Source organism: Melanotaenia boesemani, chromosome 23 (assembly GCF_017639745.1).
Source record: "Melanotaenia boesemani isolate fMelBoe1 chromosome 23, fMelBoe1.pri, whole genome shotgun sequence".
NCBI lineage: Eukaryota > Metazoa > Chordata > Actinopteri > Atheriniformes > Melanotaeniidae > Melanotaenia > Melanotaenia boesemani.
Genome location: NC_055704.1, coordinates 17,450,597 through 17,471,639, shown reverse-complemented (window position 1 = coordinate 17,471,639; position 21,043 = coordinate 17,450,597). Strand labels below are relative to the sequence as shown.

The 21,043-nt window shown below is 38.3% G+C and overlaps 1 protein-coding gene across 4 annotated transcripts in view; it reads left to right on the top strand.

Annotated features, from left to right (window-relative positions):
- The first annotated feature begins 10,770 nt into the window (after positions 1-10,770).
- Positions 10,771-21,043, top strand: part of cald1a (caldesmon 1a) — a 66,414-nt gene continuing 56,141 nt past the window's right edge. For 2 of the 4 annotated variants that reach the window (XR_006009268.1, XM_041977486.1), the window contains exon 1: positions 10,771-10,875. The gene's annotated coding sequence lies outside the window, so the exon portion shown is untranslated. The remainder of the gene's footprint in view (positions 10,876-21,043) is intronic. The other 2 variants (XM_041977490.1, XM_041977489.1) reach the window with 1 other exon arrangement.

The following is a 21,043-nucleotide window of genomic DNA, read 5'->3' as shown; positions in this document are numbered from 1 at the left end:
GTACAAAGTTGTATTACTCAAGAATACGAGCTGATGCTGACTGATTAGCATCCTTCAAAGAGCTCTTTTCACAGATTTGTCTTTGATGTGACATTTGAAGTCTCTTCAGATTCTGCTGATAATTTACTGTAAGTCAAAGAACACAAGGAATAGTAAAGGTAGCCGTTGGAAAGGTTGTTTTGTGCCTGTGTGTTTGAGTGTGTGGGTGCTCATCCTATACCAGCACATCTGACAATAAACTCTGACACTGTTTAGAGGTTTATGTCTTTTAAAAAAAGTTCTTATAGCAATGTTGCTCTAAGGGGTTTCTTGCTTGCAGCTATCTGCAATATTGTGACAGTTCAGAAGTATGAGAATAAAAAAAAAACTTTACTGCTCCATTTCAGCTGCTTGTATTGAGTACATTATATGGTAATGTCCAAATGACATAACTGTCCTGGGTTGCCATTGGAGGATAATCCACTCTGCATCCTCTTCATGAGTCTAATGGCCATTTGTGTGATAGAATGAAAGTGCCAGGCCCTATAAGCTGAATAGTGTAGCGTTCACTGCATCTATACACTAATCAATACATGGTTAATTGGCATGACAAGCTGTTATAGAATAGAGTCAAGACAGCATTGTAGATGCTGTCTACAAGTCTGCATAGGGACTATAAGAACAAATAGCTGCACTATATGAGGGGAAAAGAATGAAAGGAATGAAAAAATTAAGTTTTGTACTTTGCAAATACATAGAAAGCAAATTGCAGACTTGAGGGTCAGTCCATCAAATAAAAATGCTTTCCACAGTTGTTTTTCATGTGGACTATCCTATAAAGGTAGAATAGCTAAAACATTGAGGGAATACATGAATAAAGTATTGCATACCAGTGGTAACCTCATAACTGGAAAAAATACACATTATACTTGCTAAATCCTGGTGTACGAGATGAGGCTGCAGATTTCTTTTTTTTTTCTTCTTCTTCTTCTTCTTCTTCTTCTTTTTAATTAAAGTTCCCAGTCAATAATTTTTGCTCTGAAATATCCACCTCAAGTCCATTTCACAAACCTTCACCTACTGTCTATATGTTTCGGGTCTGAAGAATTGCACACCGTGTGTTCAGTCACCTGCATCTCATATGGACTCTGTGTTACTTTCCTCTGTGCCAGTCAGCCTGAGAGCACCCGAGTATCTGGTGTTCCAGCTTCTTCTCCTTGTGTATTCCTAGACATAACCAGCCAAGATGCTGTATATCGGCCTCTGCCTTTGGCTTCATTTTTTTCTTCCTAGTTAGATCAATGCTATGCCTTTTGAAATGCATTAATTTAAAAGTCATGCTGGATGGCATGCCAAAAGTAGAGATTTCATCTTCCTCAGCACATTATCTGATCCATGACTACTTCACAGCTTTCAATGAGACTGGGTTGTATGAATGCTGCCAAAAACAAGAATTACACATGCAGTTTTGAGTGAGATCAATAAAACAATATTGCAAATGCTGTTTATAAATTCAGTTAACTATTGTGAATGCTGCTTTATGCAGTGCGGGGCAGTGCTCACAAACAGACAAGCAATGTTGAAACAGTTTAAGTTTGAGGAAGGAAACACTGCTGCATCAGTGCCACTCCTGCTAAGCTCAATTCTCTCTTTGAGAGAGATTTGATGTGAATTGAGCAGAGCGGTTGCTACACAGGGCTGTAATTTTAGGTTTTCTTTTTCTTAACCATGTGAAATGTTCTTTGCTCTGGAGCAGCAAAGGGTTGGTGCTACCATAGTACCAGCTTTTCCCAACCCAGAATCAATTATTTTTAAGTTAGACAATGACTCTAACTTGGAACTGGAAATGCTTTGGTGGATAAATGCAATAGTGATACAGAAGACTGGTTTATTATCTAGCAACAACCTTTAGATCTGGAAAATGAAGTCAATGCATAAAACTGCAGTCATTTGAATGGCCTCTTAAAGCTTAGCCATGTTAAAATGCATGACTTTACAATGGAAACAAACTTAGTGGGGAAAAAAAGATGATTTAGGTCGCTGTAGCTAATTTCCCCACCACAATAAATGAGTGTAGCATTATTACTTTTTATTTATAGCTCATCTTTTTAAATTGTTTTAGGGCTTTAAATGACACTTAACATGTAGCGTGACTACATTAGAGACAAAGAGAGCTGTGGCTACCACCCAATAAGTCTATATAGTATCTTCGCAGTCTTTGTCAGATCCCTCCATTTTATTTAACTTTTGCTTGCAAAATAACCCAAGATGTCAACAAGCTGAAGTCTATAAACCAGTGGGTGATCTTTAAACATCTTTAAACTACAGTCTGTGGTTACTGTGTTAACACAATGAGCAAGCCTGATACAATTAACGCTTGACATGTTTGTTCCGTAGAAGAATTATATCTGAGCTGAGGAATGTGTTGGGTAAGCATAGCATACCAAGTACCCGTCACCGTGGTGGGTATTGCTGCATTGTGTAGTTAAATTTATGGGAAGGTTTATATTTTTCTTTCAGTTGTGTTGGTCTATTAGCAAAGTCAAAGATTTAGATATGGAACTAAATTTGTTTGCATCTCTTCTCTTGTCATATAATAGTGATATAACCATCCAGAATGCTGCTTCGCTCAGATCCCCTGCCTATGTACTTCAAGCCTTACATCTTTATGTCCACTATGGTCTCAGATGGGTTTATATGTCTTTAGTATCATGGATTTTCACTGCAGCTGTTCCTGTGTCTCTTAGATAAACAGCATCCCCTTCCATGTTGTATACTTTACTTTTTAAAAACCCACTTATGAAAAGAAAAAAAAAACTATCCTGCCGCCTGTCTGGTTGACAATTGAGTGAAAATTGAAAGCCAAGGCTTTTACATGCCATTTGATGATGAATCATTCCTTTCTTCGTTTTTATTCCTCTCCTGCAGCAGTTTAAAGAAACTTGAGTCGTCAGAAGAGATCTGTAAGGATTTACACTGAAAGACTGACACAATGGATGACGAGTGCTACGCTACGGAGGTTAGAAGGTGGCCAAGAATGAGAAAGAGGTACTTGTCTTTGTAATGGAAATGAATAAAAGTTTAACTCTGTGTCACTTTTATTTATTTATTTACTTTTTTATAAAGCCTCACCACACCTTTTCTTTACTCAAGATACCCCCCCAACTGTTTGAAGATCAAATGCTACACTCTCAACTTAATCCTCCTTATAAAATTGTGTCTGTTTACATCTTGAGCCACACCAAGGTAAAATTATGATCATGCACGCACTGCCTGAACTCGGCTTGAATTGCAAAGATTGGTATGAAAAACTGAGTGTCACGTCAAGTTGCATTCTGCACACTTAGTGATCTGCTCTAAACCAGAAAGAATAGAGAAGGGGATGCTCTGAATTCATGCTGGATTTGCCTGCAACGTATACTAGCTTGCAGAGGGAGGTAGCAGCAATAGAAAAAATGAAATGCACCCTAATTATATTCCAGATCATGACTTGAAAAGATGTTGGAATGGGAGGTTAAGAAGAGGCCAAATGTGAGAAGTGGAGAAGTCTACACACTAAACTGAAAGATCACGAACAAGTAAGGCTGCAGGCACCTTGCAGTTTACCAAAGTGTTGATCTCTGAAACTGCTTGTAAAAAAAAAATGGCCAAAATGTCTATAAAATTAAACATGTGATACAAACACCTCTGGTTTTCTGTAAAGCAGTTTTGAAGAAGTCTTTTTTATTATTATCATTTTAGAGGTCATCCTCCATTTCATTTTTAAATAGCTTTAATTAACTTTAAACTCCAAACTGTTGGTGGCGGTGTAGGTCAGGGTCTTAACACAATAACAGATAAAGGATATGACTTATTCCTCTAATGTTCACTTTATCATAATCTCCACCAGGGGCTGTCCAAGCATCACCCTCCATTCATCCATTCATTCTTTGCAAATGCACAATTAAAGGCTGTAAAATTGTCACTAAAGTTGACACATTAAAGTTAACTAGTCCAAAAACATTGTGAAGTGTCTTTTAGCTCATTACGTTGTGATTGTATTGTTAACTCATAATGCAACTAATAATGAGAGTGCAGTGTTTGAAAATATGATTAAATTGTTGGCAGCTGAGCAACATCCACATGCACACTGTTTGTAATGTTACTCTCACATATAGCTGGAAAACATTTATACTTTTGTGTCATTTTTGTGGTGTTTTCATGCTAAACAGATGGTCTTGTTGTTTTTAGATGCACATGGGGTTTCTGTGGTACTATCAGTGTCACATTTGCCCCAGCTTTGACCCATGTGTAGAGACTTTTTCAAAGCTGTTCTGTTGCTATTGTCTTGTGAAAAAAGTAATAAAATAAGACACAAGATTTTTCAGTTTGTAATAAATTGCTAAGACCTTGATATATGGTGATATGCATTTATCAGTTTCCTTCTATATAGTGGGAATTGCCCATCATCACTCAATCAGTCTTCTCTTTTACCCATCTTTATTTTATTTTTACTGTGTTTCAAAGTTTATTTTACATCCTATGTCTTAAGTGCACTTGCCATCACAGTTCTTATGAAAATAAGGAATATTTGTAGTCAATAAAGCCAGCTGAGTTCTGATAGCTCAACTTTTTCTTTTTTACAACTCATTTCTTTTGTACACTTGCTGTGTTTTTAAAACTCCCCCATGTGACCAAAGGGTTTTGATTGTAGAATCAAGCTAGAAGCAAACAATGACTTCTATTCATGCATCTTTTCAGACAGAATGAAATAAAATTTCTGAGTGATGTAGAAAGAATGTACTAGAATTTCTCACAATGGGAATCTGGGTCTATACAATTATATAATATATAATATTATACAGTTATATATTATACAATTCCTATCACCTTTAGCTGTGATGTAGATTTTTGGACAATTAATATACAAATTATTATACATGCAGAGCTCCAGACTGAGGCTTTTTGTCATGGTAGATAGTTTTTTATGCAGTTTATTGGCCCAATCCACAGGAATGTTTCATATGTTTGACTTATTCAAATAGGAATTTTTGGTATAAAGGTGGTGCTGCACGTGTAGCCCTTCATCTGATATTTTCATGATAATCTCTCTGTTTGACTGCAGAATATTGAAAACCATTAAATCAAGCATGAACCATGCACTAAAGGAATAATAGAGATATTTGTCACTGCAGGAGTCTATCCTTTGTTGGCATTTTTGTCTTTGATTAAACACAGTTTGACAGACACAGGAAGGAAGAGAGCAGTTGGGATGACAAAAGCTTTGGATTTAACTGGGGATGCTGCAGGTATTTGATATGCACATTTGAGAAACCAGAAGATCTGAGACACTAACCAGTCATTGGACATTCACCAGACGAAGGATGCAGAATGAATGAATCCATTTTAAATTTAATGGGTAACATAAACAACATCACTTTATTCTTATTCTTAAACTGCACGATCTGGAGAACACATCAACAGCAGCACTTCTCTACAGCTCATTAAAACTTTAAGGTTTTCAATGTCAGTGTGGCAAAAGATGGTCAAATTCTCTTTCATCGGATTGAAAACAATATGATGAAATGATAAAGTGTCAAAAGTTTGTTAAATATCAATGTGATTTTAAAACCTTTATAATTGCTTCTGAGGTGCTTGATCTGATGTAACATTTTGAAGATTTATATTCTAGATAAAATTGGCAATGTGAAGCTTTCTGGCCTGAGGCTTCAAAGATCTGAGAAACCTTGACAGCAGATCCACAGAAAGCAAAACAGCCAGGGGCCATAATGTTTTCCTCCGTCATTAGTATCTTTATGTACTGCCTTGCATCTGCTGACTATGACTTATGGAATGATGTGTCCTTTCATATGGAATAAGATTCCTTTTTTCAATCACAAAACACATAAGCTAAATAGCAGGGAATGCCAGAACTTTGCAGAGTGAAAACTGAAGTGTGCAACTGGGGCAAACACCTGAGCTCATTATATAAATATAGCAAATAGGGGCTAAGTCTAAACTTTCCCCAACCTCTACATCATTTTTTGGCAATCAAGTTATGCCATGATATATTCCTGTATTTGGGAAAACAGGTATCTGAGGCTGAGATGTGCATAGTGGAAAGGGGATAAAAGTCCAAAAGAAACATGCAAGAGAAAGAATTACAATTTTTATCACTAAATACATTGTCTTTCAAAGAAATGAAGATAAACATATTTTTGGATTTCTTGACCAGGCTGGTTCTCCAACTCCTGCCCCCACTTATCTCATTATGTCAGACAGACTTAGAGCAAGCATATGCACACCACACACTTGCATTTTCATACGTACACAATTAACATTTATTCCACTTTATCCTAAAAAAAACACAGCCAAAAAAAAAAAAGCACCAGTGCATGTGGTGCTCATTTCTGCATCAGTGGCCTAATGCTCTTAAGCTGGTTCTTTGTTCTGAGCATCATTGTTTTAAAGGCGAAGACAAAGCAGGACAGTGTCTATGTGCTGCTACTACATAGCAAAAAGTGGAACACTGCAGCTATTGTGTTTGTCACCTCCTAACTTTCTGCATCCTCAGGAAAATTGCTGACATATCGCAATAAAGGGAGGTGTGTCTGGAGAATGGAATTTATCACTTGACTTGGCATATTTTATCTTCAAATACTATTTCCTAAGTTAGTGTTTGATATGTGATCTTCATGACCCAATGCTGAGTGCACAGAGCTTTAGTTTGTATTGAGGACAATCAGATCATGTCTTCTGGTTTTGTTGCGTTTTTTTTCTGGGATTTTCAGGGATTTGGCAACTTTATTGGGTCATATTGTTAAAATGCTTTTTTTTTTTTTACTGTCAAGCTTATGAAATAAAGTAAATGCAATACAATGTCCAGAATATCTGTATCAAAATATATTGATCTGTTGTCTGAATAAACTGAATGACTACTTGATATTTAATGGGCCCAAACAGTAGTTTTAGATATAATTTGGTTGTATTAGTGTGGTTAGACCTGTTTATTTATTTATTTAAATAAAATGTAATGAAAATATTTAATCAATTCCCATGGGACATTCTTATATTTATTAATATAAATGATAATTTGATATTATAAAATTAATACTTCCTTTACTATATACATATATTTATATATATTTCCCCCTAAAGTAGCAAAACACAGCAGTGTTAATCTAAAGGGTGATTGGCAATAGACCATAATGAACATTTATTATTGAAAAGTTCTGGTGTTACTTTTCAGCCGCATAGCGAGGTAGCTCTCCTCCCCAGCCAGCTTGAGAAAATGTAGAAACATATGCAACATTTTTTTTAATCATCAGCACAAAAATTATTTTAGCCTGATTCTTAACCCGAACCCTTTCTGGTTAGGTGGTAAAAGTTTGGTCCCCTCCCAAACAAATGACCCCATTAGTCATTAATTCATGAGAAATAACAACCTGTAATTACATTCAGTGTTTATGCAGCAGCTAATGGTCATGTACTGAGTAAATAAGTGTCTATTAATGAGATTATGGTAGAGTAAAAAGAACTTTTAATCCTACAATCATTTTTCATCATAACCTAGTATTTATAATTCCTAAGCCTAACCAAGCACATTACTGCCAAAGCACAACCAGGGTGTGTCAAAAGTGCATTAAGAAACTATTGTCATATTGTCATGCTATGAATTAATGTAACCAGGAAGGCAAGGGCATGGCAAGGTAATTTATTTGTATAGTATATTTAATGTACAGGACAATTCAAAGTGCTTTACATAAAACAAAAGCATAACAGATGTTAAGAAATAGTAAAAGGCAGCAACACATAGAAAAAATCACAATAAAATCATAAATTGCATTAAAATGACTAAAAGCAAGATAAATTAAAAAGTTACCATGCAGAATTCATGCATAGGTGCATGAGAAAAGAAATGTTTTTAACCTGGATTTAAAAGTGTCAACATTTTGGTCTCCACAATCTCCACTAACGGTTTGTTCCACTTGTTTGCAGCATAACAGCTAAATGCTGCTTCTCCATGTTTAGTCTGGACTCTGGTCTGGACTAGTTGACCAGAGTCTTTGGATCTAAGAGCTCTGCTAGGTTTATATTCTCTGAACATGTCACAGATGTATTCATGTCCTAAACCATTCTCAGGTTTGTAAACGATCAGAAGGGTTTCAAAATTTATTCTGTGACTGACTGGAAGCCAGTGTAAAGATTTTAAAACTGGTGTGACGCTTTCAGAGCTCTTAGTCTTTGTTAAAGCTCTAGCAGCAGCATTTTGGATGAGCTGCAGATGTTTAATGATCTTTTTAGCCAGTCCTGTTAAAAGACCATTACAGTAATCCAGCCAACGAAGTGAAAAAAGTTAACATATCTAAGTTTCTATCACATGTCCCATGGTTGAAAGCACTGAGCATGTTCAGGTGCCCCAATGGGTCATGTTAAAAGATATAAACAAATGATCCATTTGGACCTTTTGATTGAGGGATTTGTTGGGATTGGTGGTGTGTGGACATTATACACTGACTTTTCATTCTGTTTCACTTTGATATCAAACCTTTAATTATATCCAGTGCTATTATGCTGCATTAAAAAAATTCAAACATAAAGGAACTAAGCATCGGTCTTATAAATTAACCTTTGTCTTATTAAGTCCATACCCAGAAAACTTTCCTGGCGAAAGAGCTTTTCTGTGGTGAAAGACACAGTTGTATTAAAACTTGTTATAGTTATAGGACCTGCATAGCCAGTAATATTGGCAGTATTATATATGATTGACTTCCATGCAGCTTGTCAAAGTAGTAGTATTTGTTGGTCGGGTAGTAGTGTGGATTGGGCCAGGATGGTTAGGGTTGCAGATGTGGTTTGTAAATTGTAATCTTGTTGCGTTTCCACAGCCAACCATAACCTGACTTCTTTACTAGCCTTGGTTACGTAAGAGCGTAATGCCACCACAGCACAGCGCCTTCCTAAAGTATAACCAAAACATGACTCAGTTACAAAGGAAGAGAAAGGCGGTCATCCAACAGTTTGTGTTCTTTCTTCTTGGCGATACTTCGTAACGCCATTGTAAACAGAGATTTAATCAACAAAAAGAAAAGATGTTGCTCTAAACAAGGAGCCATTCCTGCTTTGTTTTTATGCCAAGTATCACCTGAAGTAACTTTGTTTTCTCAACCACTCAACAGTGTCAAACTCCACCCTTTCAGGTCAGGTCTGATAGATTGATACCTCAATGGAAGGGCCCTAACAAAGTAGGATGGGTCGGGTCTGATATTAGGGTACCCATCCATTCATTTCCTTCCGCTTATCCGGTGTCGGGTTGCGGGGGCAGCTGCCTGGGCAGGGAAATCCAGACTTCCCTCTCCCCGGCCACATTCACCAGCTCATCCGGAGGGATCCTGAGGCGTTCCCAGGCCAGCCGAGAGATGTAGTCTGTCCAGCATGTCCTGGGTCTTCCCTGGGGCCTCTTTCCGGTGGGATGTGCCCGGAACACCTCACCAGGGAGGCGTCCAGGAGGCATCCTAACCAGATGCCCGAGCCAACTCATCTGGCTCCTGTCGATGTGGAGGAGCAGCGGCTCTACTCTGAGCCCCTCCCGGATCACCGAGCTTTTCAACCTATCTCTAAGGGAGAGCCCGGCCACTCTGAGGAGAAAACTCATTTCGGCCGCTTGTATTCGCGATCTTGTTCTTTTGGTCACTACCCACAACTCATGGCCATATGTGAGGATGGGAACATAGATCGACCGGTAAATCGAGAGCTTTGCCTTTTGGCTCAGCTCCTTCTTCACCACGACAGGCCAATGCAGAGTCCGCATCACTGCAGACGCTTTGGGGGCAAAAAGCCAAAGAATGTGAATGAGAACCAACCTATAGTAGGTTTTTCTTTTTGTTTAGCTAATTTGTACTCTTGACTTTATTTGTCTCAAACACAAAGTGTGTGTAATAAAAGGAAATAACCGAGTTATTTTATTTATTTATTTTTTATTTTGTTTACAAAGAAAAAAGCTTAAATTTAAAATTTTCAGCTCTGCCAATTAGTTTGGTAATAAAAATATTTTATTTGACAATAATCTTTACACTGTTTGATTATAATAATTATCATCAATAATTAAAGGCAAAATCAATAAATGATAGCAAAAAGTATATGTATTTGTATCAGTATCAGTATCGGTATCTGCGATATTCGCCCTTTACTTTGTATTGGCTTGATACCAAAGTTTGCAGTGTCACCAAATGATACCAAATGATGTGTTATGTTAACGTGGGAATAAAATATGAGTTTGAGCTTTTGTTGTTTAAATTTCAATTTTACGCAATGCCCCTATTTTTATTTAGAATTGGGATTGTATGAACAAATATAAAATACATTTAAAAGGTTGTACAAATCATCCAAAAGTGTTGCATCTTATGCAGTAGTTATAAAACAGGTACAATTGAACACTTTCGATCTGTTAAGTTGTGTAAATTCGTGTTATTTACAGGTATACAATGAAAGATTGTTATATTTATGTTATGAATTTCTCTTGACATAAGATTTTCTTTATTAGGCCTGAAAATGCTACGAAAAGACAGATTTCTGCTTCAAGTTGGGAGTTTTGCAACGTTTTTGTTTGTTTTTTCTTGTTTGTTTGTATTTTTTTTTTTTCTTTTCTTTTCTTTTGTTTTGTTTGGTCATGTTCCACTTTTTATTTGGGGATCAGATTTAGCAAAGGTTTTGACAGTGGCGCCTGCTTCTGCTTGATGTTTTAACACTAAAGCGAACTAAGCCAGCGAACAGCACATATGCGATTATGTCCTAAAGGGAGGGGCTTGAACGGGTTTTTAGTGGGGTTTTATTATTGAGTGGTGGAGGACCGACTGCAGACTCCTCTCCTCTCACTCGACTCCAGAGCTCTACTTTTTGTCCCGTTAAGATCCACAGGTAAGCGCAAAACGTCCAACTCTTGCCAAGCGATGTTAAGACATTATTTGCTTTTTTTAATTTATTTATTTTATCTTTTAAGTTGAGGATGCAACTGGAAACGAGAATGTTGGTTGGTGGCAGATTATCATACGAGCTCTCTGCTGTTCGCATGGACTGCTGCTGATCCTACTTTTCAGAATAACTTGGCTGGAAGCCGCTCCCTCTTTTGAGCGCTTATTTTCACCAACATTTTACCCCAGGCTAAGTAAGAAAAAGAAAAAATATATATGACTGCGAGCTACGCAAAACTTTTCGCGTTTTAACGACGGCGCAGTCTTGCACGCATTGCACAAAGAAAGAAAGGCATATGTCCACCCCTCTAATGCGCGCTCAGCTCCCTCTGATTCTTATCGAGCAAAGTATGAAGGAAAGGAGGAGGGGGTGTCTCCAAACCCCAGCCAGTAGCCGACATGACACTCGCTTCAGTCTGAGAGAACAACTTTCCTAAAAGGAAACGCAAATTATAAATATAGAAACTGAAGGTGCTGTGGATGTAATTCTCTGCCTTTAGCATCCTCAAGATGCTAAAGGAAGGATGTACATTTTGAACTTACTGCAGAATTAATCTTAACTTGCATATGGAAAGTATACAAATTTAGGTAAAGATAAAGGCCTCACTCAAAGATAAACATAACAAGAATATCTGTTGAATTTTTTTTTGTTGTACAAATCTTAAGTTAGAGTCAGTATCTCATGTAGACAAAGCCTCATAGAGGAGAGGCCTGCTCACTTGCACATGAGACATCGTTTCGAGTTATCACATTCTTTTTGAATCCTACCACCCCTGAGGCGAGAGCCTCTCCTCCACGTTCATTGTGCTTGAGTTGTGCATACATTCTTTTCATCTCGGCTTTATTACATAGTAGTATCTGTGAGATGGAAGCATGGCAAATGGAAGGGGATGGAGGGAGGGGGCTGCAGAGGACAGATGTAAGTTCTTTCTTTCTGGATGCTTTCAGGCCAGAGACAGCATAGTAATTGTCCATGAAACTGTATCTGATAAGTTGTGCAGTGTTTGGAAAACACGTGAAGAATGTCCTCTGCTTCTTAGAAGGTACAGACCAGACCTGGTGACAGATAATTGGACTAGTTTCTGGAATGCAGTCTCTTTGTAGAGTGGTTCCCCACATTTTATACCCTAACAGCCCCAAACCAGCACTCTTTCATTAACACCCCTTGTTAATGGTTCATGTACCCAAAGTGTTTGTTTATGTGACTCTGTGCTGATTTTACATCATTTATCATATCAAATGAGAATACCAATTAGTCATATTATTCAAATTTATATTTATATTTTTAATTCTGTCCCCATATTTAAAGGATTTAAGTATTTTTTTCTTGGCTTGTTTTTATTTATTTGAAATGCAACAATGCTGACTGCAAATAACCCAATACCAGCCTGATCGTTCCCTTCTAAACAGGCAGAGAAAAAAAATTTGTGTCAGTGTGAAATTGAAAATCCACCATGCTTGTTTATTTACCTATCACATTCTTTGGCAATGCAAGGCTAGAATTAAAATTGTGCAGAATATGTCATGCTACCATCGATGTGTCTCATGCACTGGTTAAATAAGTGTATGGGTGCTTAGCTCGGAAATGACATTGCACAGATGTGATGTATTTAAGACATACTATCTACACAAAAAGGTTTGTGCCAGGTGTTTCATCGTTTTGAGATTTTTTGGCAACTCTAGACTTTAGTTTTGCATGAAAGTTTGGTTGGAGTACGACAAGCATCTAAGCTCACGTGCCAGAGCCTGGTACTGATCAAGCAATTATCTGTCGCTGTTTTCATGTTTTCATGGCAATTGGCAGCTTGTTGCATTACCGTCATTTTGTTTTTAACATATTCCTACCAGCTGACAAAAAATCAGAATAGTTACTTATCAAGATTACAGTCGCATAAGCTATTTGACTTCTTCTAGTTCAACTATTTAAAAAGTCCAAAACCTTTGAGCATCCATATATCTGTGAGTTATGTTCACCGCTTTTCTCAGATTTGATATAGGCTTACTTTAGCTAACATTTAAAAAATGTCTATCTTTTAATTTATCTTACCATATTGTATTGTCTACTATGGATCCTTTAGCAAATGATTTCAGCTAAACCTATTAAGGCCTTACATTTAACCATTTATTTATTCTTTACTTTATGCTAACCGTTTCAGCTATAAAGCTATTATTTTAGCTAACCATGAACACCACATATAATTTAAATTATCTCACCATTTCAAAAATGTATTTGAAATATGGTCAAGCTAACCATTTCTACTATGTTTCCTTTAGTTAACAATTTCAAGTGGCCTATTTATTTCTTTTAACAATTTAAAGGGTTTATTCTTTACTTTATGCTAACCATTTACACTATAAAGCTATTATTTTAGGTAACCGTGACAACCACATTTCACATATCATATACAGTAACCATCCATTTCTACTATTTTTTTTTTCTGTGATAACCATTTGAACTATGAATCCTTTATTTTTGCCAACCATTATAATTTCCTATTTCCTTTATTATAGCTAACCCACTTTTATCCTTTTAGCTACTTCAACTGTTCATCCATTTTTTTCGCTACTTATTTAAACTTATTATCCTATATTTATCTCTTTCAAAAGTTTTTTTCTTATCAGTTAACACATAAACCTTTTTTTCTTGACTTAAACAGTTTAAACTTTCTGTCAATAACTTTACAGTTATGTGTTCATTACTTTTGCTATGGTCCTTATGAACTCATGTACTACTAAAAACAGATTGTCTCAGTGATTCATCAGACTTAATTTTTAAACCTTTCTGTTTGTTTTATAAGTTGTTTTCTTTTTTTTATCATGGCATGCATACAAATAAAAAATACTGTGATTACAAGTGTTCACTGGTAACTGCAAAAGTACCTCTCTCTCTTTCAGATCCCCCACAGTCTCTGCATACATATTCATACACACAAATGCACTCTTATACAGCTTTTTCTAGAGTGAAACACATTAAACTGCAGACTTTATGCTAAACTGCATGTAGTGCTTTGTACTTAGAGGCGGATTGTATAATTGGCATGATATGATATGGGTGCAGAGGAATCTGGAGGTAATTGTACAGAGTGATAACAGGGGTTTGGCAATGCCTAGCGAGAGCCAGGGCCAAGGTTAGGGCTGGGCAGGCAGGATGTAGGGAACACTGCCATGCATTTCCGGAGTCTGGCTCTGGACTGCACACTGCGGTGAAGGCTTCTAGTTACTGTATGCTCGCTCTATTTTTCTTTCAATTTCTTTTTCCATTCCAGAATTCTTTCTGATTAAAGTTAGATCTCTGATTTAGTGAATATTTTGCCTTATTTTCTTTACTATCAACAAATCCTAAAGCATGAAGCACAGCTATGTGTTTACATGCTTGCAATATATGGAGTTAGTTTGTTATATTTGATGCTTGATACTCACAATCCACCACAGTTCAAGTTCCACAGCAAGTATCCAGAGTTTCTTTGCAACGCAGGACATCTTATTTTATCTTTATACCACCACTGTACTCAGAATTCAGGCAGTCAAACTAATGGCAAACTGAATTTGTTTGATTGATCATACAATTTATTTACTTATTTATATTTTTTATAGGTGTTTACCTGTACTGTGTTCAGTGTTTAGATTTACCGAATGGGGTTCATTTCCCAGTGATCAGATACTGACATGTCAGTCCAAACACATTGTTTCTGCTCAGCAAGTGCCAGAACTATTTTCTGCTGTCTTCTCATAACAGACCAGTGTAGCTTTGTCAGGCATGTTTCATTTTCCCAAGTCTTTTTGCCCGTTGGCTTAATTTTATGCAGATTTGTTTGTTGCAGTAACATGGTTTGAAAGTCAGAGCTTGCTCCACCAGGCCTGCAGAACTACAAACAAAATGAGCACTTTCTGTTTTGTGCACCACTGGTGTGGTATAAAAGCAGTTTAGGTTTTAAGTTTGTATCTTCTGGACAACATCAGGAGGTTCAGCTCATTTGAATTAATTGTGATTGACATGCAGTTAAGACTCATGGGACTCTGACCCTGGATTTCAGGCCAACAGTATACCCCTTCTGTTTCACCCCCCCTCCCTTCTCTCCTTTGAATTTGATAGCATGTAATTTGAATGCACTGCATCCAGAACCGCACAGTAAGTTGTGTAATATGGTGGGCTTGGATCAAGAGGCAGATGTTGCATTTAAGAAGAAATCTTAACTCTTTCTATGGATAATGATGATCAGAGAGTGGAAGGCAAAAAGTGGTAGCTCTGCTTAATTACTTGTGAAGTCGCACACGTTTATACTTAGTTGTTCTCTATGATGTACAACTTTTGAACGTGTTTATGATATATAATTTCCTGTAATTTACCTTGGTACAAAGCATAGTTTTCCTGTGTGAACTTCAGCTTTTTCGTTCTGTTTGTTTTTCCTCATCTTGCAGTCGAGCTGATATGAAACAGTCATGCCAGGAGAGCACGGAGCACTTGGATGTTCTGGCATTTTCTCACTGCACAATTAAACTCTGGTTGTCTCTTGGGTGATGGAGAATACTTGCCTCAGTCGTTTGTTTCTGGCCTGCAACACATTTGCAACCAAATTAGGAGTTATTTAATCAAACCACACTCATGATAATCTAATTTCAAGCCACATGTTCAATACATGAAGAATTTCATGATGATCCTCCTCCAGGATCTTTGTATTCACTTTCTTTCTCTGCTAACTAACTCTCAAACTCTGATTCTGACTGAAGTGGTCATGAGGGCACAAAAGACCTGTGTTTAAATTCCTCTGGGCTTTAGTCACACTCTGATGAAGCGGGTTTGTTAGATCAACCCCTAGCTCACATTGTTTTGTTACTTTAAAGAGTGATCACTCAAGGCCAGATTACCTAATAAGCAACATGTATGTCAGTGTTGGCAATTGGCATATTGGTCTGCCATCTGCTTGTTACCAGATGCCAAGTTCTGCCAGAGGTTTCATAGGAATAAAAAAAAGACTATTGTATTGGTTTAGCTTATGAAATCTGCTTTTATAAGATATTTTAATTCATGTAGTGCCTTTGTTTTATATCTTAAAAGCTTAAACCTACTACCTTGCTCTCCAGGTCCACATTTCATAGAGTTTTTGTGTATGATTGATTGTGCGAGAGTGAGGTCAGTGCACCTAAGCAGCACTTCTGATGTCATCTCACAAAAATGCATGTTCTGCCTTTGGTTCCTTGAAGTGGGCTATCCTGAGGAGTGTACAACCTTGTTTAGAGGGGACATTTAGCCTTTAGGCTTCTTCTCATCTGATACAACCAGTGCAGGAAATGTCTCCGTTAGCTGATTGGCTTTGTGTTTTCCTTCGGCGGCGTCCCAGTGGGACCTCAGACATGCACAGCATGCCCCTGTGGCAGAGAAACCACTTTATGCATCGCTCTCTTAACAGCTACACTAACTTTCCCTCTGCCTTTTATCTTTCCTGTAACAACAGTCTCTCCTAGCTCAGCTCTTTATTCCCCCAAAAAGAAATGATTGCTATAACGTTCAGTCTCACTTCATGCAAGTTCCTCTCTTTGCCAACTTTCCATTTTTTCCCCCTCTGTCCTCTCTTCACCTCCCCTCGTCTCCTCCTATGCTTCCCCTCCACTTCTTTCCAACTTTCGTCCTAAAACTAAACAAACACGGCTAATCAAGAGTCTGTCAAATCGGCATTTAAAACTCCCATATTTTAAGGTAATGGGGAATTAAGGGACCTCAGAGGTAAAATGGTGATGTAAATCCCAGAGGAGTGTGTGAAAAATACCATTCAGTGTGAACACATGACCGGGGTGAGGTCATGTGTTTACACAGTTAGGAAGGTTAACCGCTCAATGAATTGCATAGAGGTGGGAGGGGGACAGACAAGCCAATGTGCGGGTCAGTCATAGGCCTGCAGGATTTATGCTTGTGGCTTTTCTAAATGTGTTGAAGTGTGTATTGTGATGGTGAGGGTCAGCTTGAAGAGAGGCCATGTTGGACATCTGCCATCCTGGAAGTGAGAACTGGCGAGAGCAAAATTGGGCTTGTATGTGGTAATGATGGAACCGAGGACTTACCTCATGCATATAAAACAATCGTTTTGTCCTTAAATGGGTATGCACATGAGTCAGCCTTCTAAAGGTTTTTGGCTTTAGTCTCTATGCTGTGTTTTATTGAAGAATTTTGAATATTTCATTAAAGTATAGAGGGTAGTGCTTTAACATGGTCTCACAACTGCAATTAACTTTTACCATTACCATCAAATGTGTCAGTGATTTTATTGACTGAGGGCTTGACAAGGTCCAAGAGTCAAAGCAGTTAAGAGCAGAACAAGAGGAAGTGGATATAAGAAATGTTTAACACGTCCAGCGTTGTAATTGACACCAAGTTAAGTAAAACCTTTGCAGGGGTCTATCTTGAGCATAACTTAAGGCTTTTTTTGAGTTTATCCATTTCTATGTCTTCAATGTCAAATATACCACAATAGGATCTGCTTTAACACTCCTTTTTTATTATAAGGCATCAAAAATAAGTTCTACTTTGCAAAAAGTTGTCATTTAACACAACCTGTAGATTTAAATTCAGCTTTAGGTTGATGTATGGCAGCCTAACCAATGAAAGGTCACTATTCACTCTCTTTTAACCCTAATTTGGTTTCCACCATCCCCTGAGAGCAATATCTGGCTTATAAGCAGCTAACAATGGCTTTACACAAGGAGCATGGGGTGTACCTGGCGTGTTTGGAACATGATGGTTTTCATTTTGGCTTCTGTGTTAGCAGAATAGAGTATTCACATGGTCTGCTTGACATGCTGCAGCTGTGTACTCTCTTGAGTTTTAGCATGGTGCCTATGTTTACTACATGAGGTAAGTGTCAAGGAAGTGGTTCTCAGCTAAACTCACTGGTACATTTGTTGATCACCACACATCCTTAACGTTTTCTCAGTTTGATACTAGGGTCAACCATGTCCTAAAGCATGGCACCTTGCTGTAAATGATCCACATTCATCTCTATTTCCTGCATCGGAAAGTCAGTCAGCAGCAGCTCAGTCTGAGGTCTGCGTCAGAGCTGCAGTTTGGAGCAGAGGTAATTGTTTAAAAGAGCATTTATAGAGTGTACTCTTTGTGCCTCCTAATCAGAAGCATACTCATGCATTTACATATGAGCCTCTGAGGACTGCTCAGGAATGTATTACAAGCAAGGTGAGAGCACGGGAGAGTCAAAAAGCTGGCGCTAGTGGGCCACTCTGTTGTTGCTGTGTCTTATAACTTCACATGTCAGTGCCTTGTTGGGGCGAGGGAGGGGTTGAAAAGATAAATGTGTGTGTATGTGTGTCTGCATAAGACAATGATTAAGGCAGAGGACCAAAAGTGTGGAATAACTGATGCAAAAACCTGTCTTCCCTCAACACCAGTAACATAATGTAAAGTGTGTTTAGGCACTCTTTCAACTTTCTCTTCCTGTGACTTTGAGACATTGATGCCATTTCTCCAAAAAAGTAAAAAGAAAAATCCAGCTCTCCTATCTACCTACCTATCAGCAGCCCTTTATAGATTACTGGTAAATCTGTTTTTGTGGATCCATTTCAGTATGCATTAGGTCATTTGTCAATTTTTCTCTCTGTTCTCTAACTTGGGTCTGGCAAGGTGACAAGGAGAGCAAAAATATGGCCTCAGAAAACCATTTTAATCAGACAGTGCTCTGCAGGGACAGAGGTTGGCATTGGAGAGCTTTTTACCTCATCAGAGTTCTGCCAGTGGTGATTGGGAGAAACACTCAGTCAGGTTTTTATTGAATAACCTCAGCCCAGTACCAGAGGGGCTTTACTGTAATAGAGCAGCTCTACAGCCACCGAGGTGACAGCCAAATGGTACTTATTAAACTAAGGGCTAATTCATGCTAGATGCCCTACTGCAGTTTAACCTTGTTGGAGGCTTGTGGTTTGGCTTTATTACCGAGGTCCAGACACTATTTTTTACATCTGAGATACATATGAGGGCAATTATTCTCTGCTCAGACAAATTTATTATGAAAAAAATCACCACAGTTACAGGTATTGATTACAGACATTTCATTTTCACTTTGATTTGTAATGTGATTTTGAACTGCAGCATGTGAGTTCTTAGATACATGTTAGCACCTCAACAGCACAAAACCAAGTCTTTGGATGCCAAGCTGTTCAGGAATAATAGCTGCAGGTCCCATCATCTCTGCTTATTTACACAGTACACAGCTCTGTGTGCAAATTGAGCATGACGTCTAATGGAGTGTGAGCATGGATTAATTACCCCCGCATTTAGACTAATGACTCCTTCTCTCCTGATTAATGATGACACATGTCACAACGGAGCAGAGCACAGCTAAAACATATGAAGGCTTTAATGGTCAAAGAAGATATCTGCCAGAAGAATAGTGGGATATTTACTCTGACAAAATGTGCTCATATGGAAGCAGTCTTTGTCTTATTAGGTGTCCATTGGTAAGAAGTTTATATAGCAGTCAGTAGCAGCTACACTAAATCTCGGTACAATTTTTCAATAATTTGGTTTAACTTACAACATTTTGTTATTGTGAACTGTAGGAATGTCGCAGTAACCCCAAACTCCGCTTCAGTGTGATGTATTCTGACGTGAGCAGGTGACCCCTCATTATTTCCCACATATGCTGTTTAGTGATGCGAAGTTCGACTCTTTTCACTAACCCAGTTCTTTTACTCTTGAACAGTAAAGTGAACGAATCTTGAACGAATCATGTCGTTCATTTTTACAGCAGGTGGCGTTGTAAAAAAGTCCCCGATTCTCAAGCAGTAAATACTGAAGGCAACAAAACTACTGGTAATGCTACAAGCAATTCAAACCATGTGAAAATGTAGGGAAGCAAATACACACCACAATAAAGTGATTTGTGTCCTACATCCTCCCTGCCATTGTTTAACAGCACAACAGTGACTCGGTAGCTATCACGTGACAAATGAACAAGAGACCGAGCCGAGAGCGAACGTACTGCTGAGCTTGATACAGCTTGAGCTGTGAACAAACGAAGGAAGACCCGTTCAGTGACCGAGTTGCCTGTCACGTGACAGAAGCACTAGAGAGACCAATCCGAGAGCGAACGTACTGCTTGCCAAACAGCCTGAATGATGAACGAGACCGAGAACGAGACCCAGACCGTGCAGCCCGAGCTGTCTATCACAAATGCCTGAGCAGCCTGGCTGTCACGTGACAAAAGAACGAGGACCTGAGGACGGACCTGAGCGAGTCCTGAACGAATCATTTCTGTTTCCTGTCCTGACCTACTGACTGAGTTTATGCAGCTGCCTGCCATGTGGCGAGAGGAGGTACCGCATGAAAATGAACAAATCGCTCACTGAGAGGACCCGTTACTCCCGAGTTATATAAAGGATTAGTTCATACTGAACGAATCGTTCGTGACCGACACATCACTAATGCTGTTGTGTGGTTGCCATTGTGAAGCAGGTTCCCTATCTAGTTATCTAGTGGACAACCACACTTCTGGCAGCGTGCTCCAAAGTCTCAATATACTTGGTGTTGGGGTGTATTCCAGGTTCAATTTCCCACCCCACTCTTAGAACCTTAACATCAGTGTTGTAAGGTAAAGATGCCCAGGTTTCCCATCCCACGCCTCTAGATAGCCTTCAGCATCTTTCCTCCAAGGAAGCACTGGTGTTCAAAGTAGGAGGCCCTTGCACTTTATTTGGATTAATTTAAGTTATTTCGCATGAATAATGTAGCATTTAACATTTCAGACCATAATTAAGGCAAACTTTACACAATAGCTCTCAAATGTCCTAAACCGCAAACCTTATGATATAATATACTGAGCTGTGGAGCCATCCAAACTAGTTGTCTAGTTGACTTTTCTTTTGATCAGATGTTAAAGAAGGTACAAATACAGCAGAGTGTAGTTGAGAGCTGGGGTGTGGTGCCCATTCTTGATGGCCTCATTTAGCCCACCGTTATAAGAATATAAAATACCCAGTTGTCCTACTTGAACAATGGGTTCTTGTTATCAGAAAATTTGCGTCTCATGTATGATGGAGCCTGGCTTGTGTCCCAATAGATATTTCATAAGACTCTGTATGCCCAAGTCAGGGTTGGAGCCCCCATGGTGCCA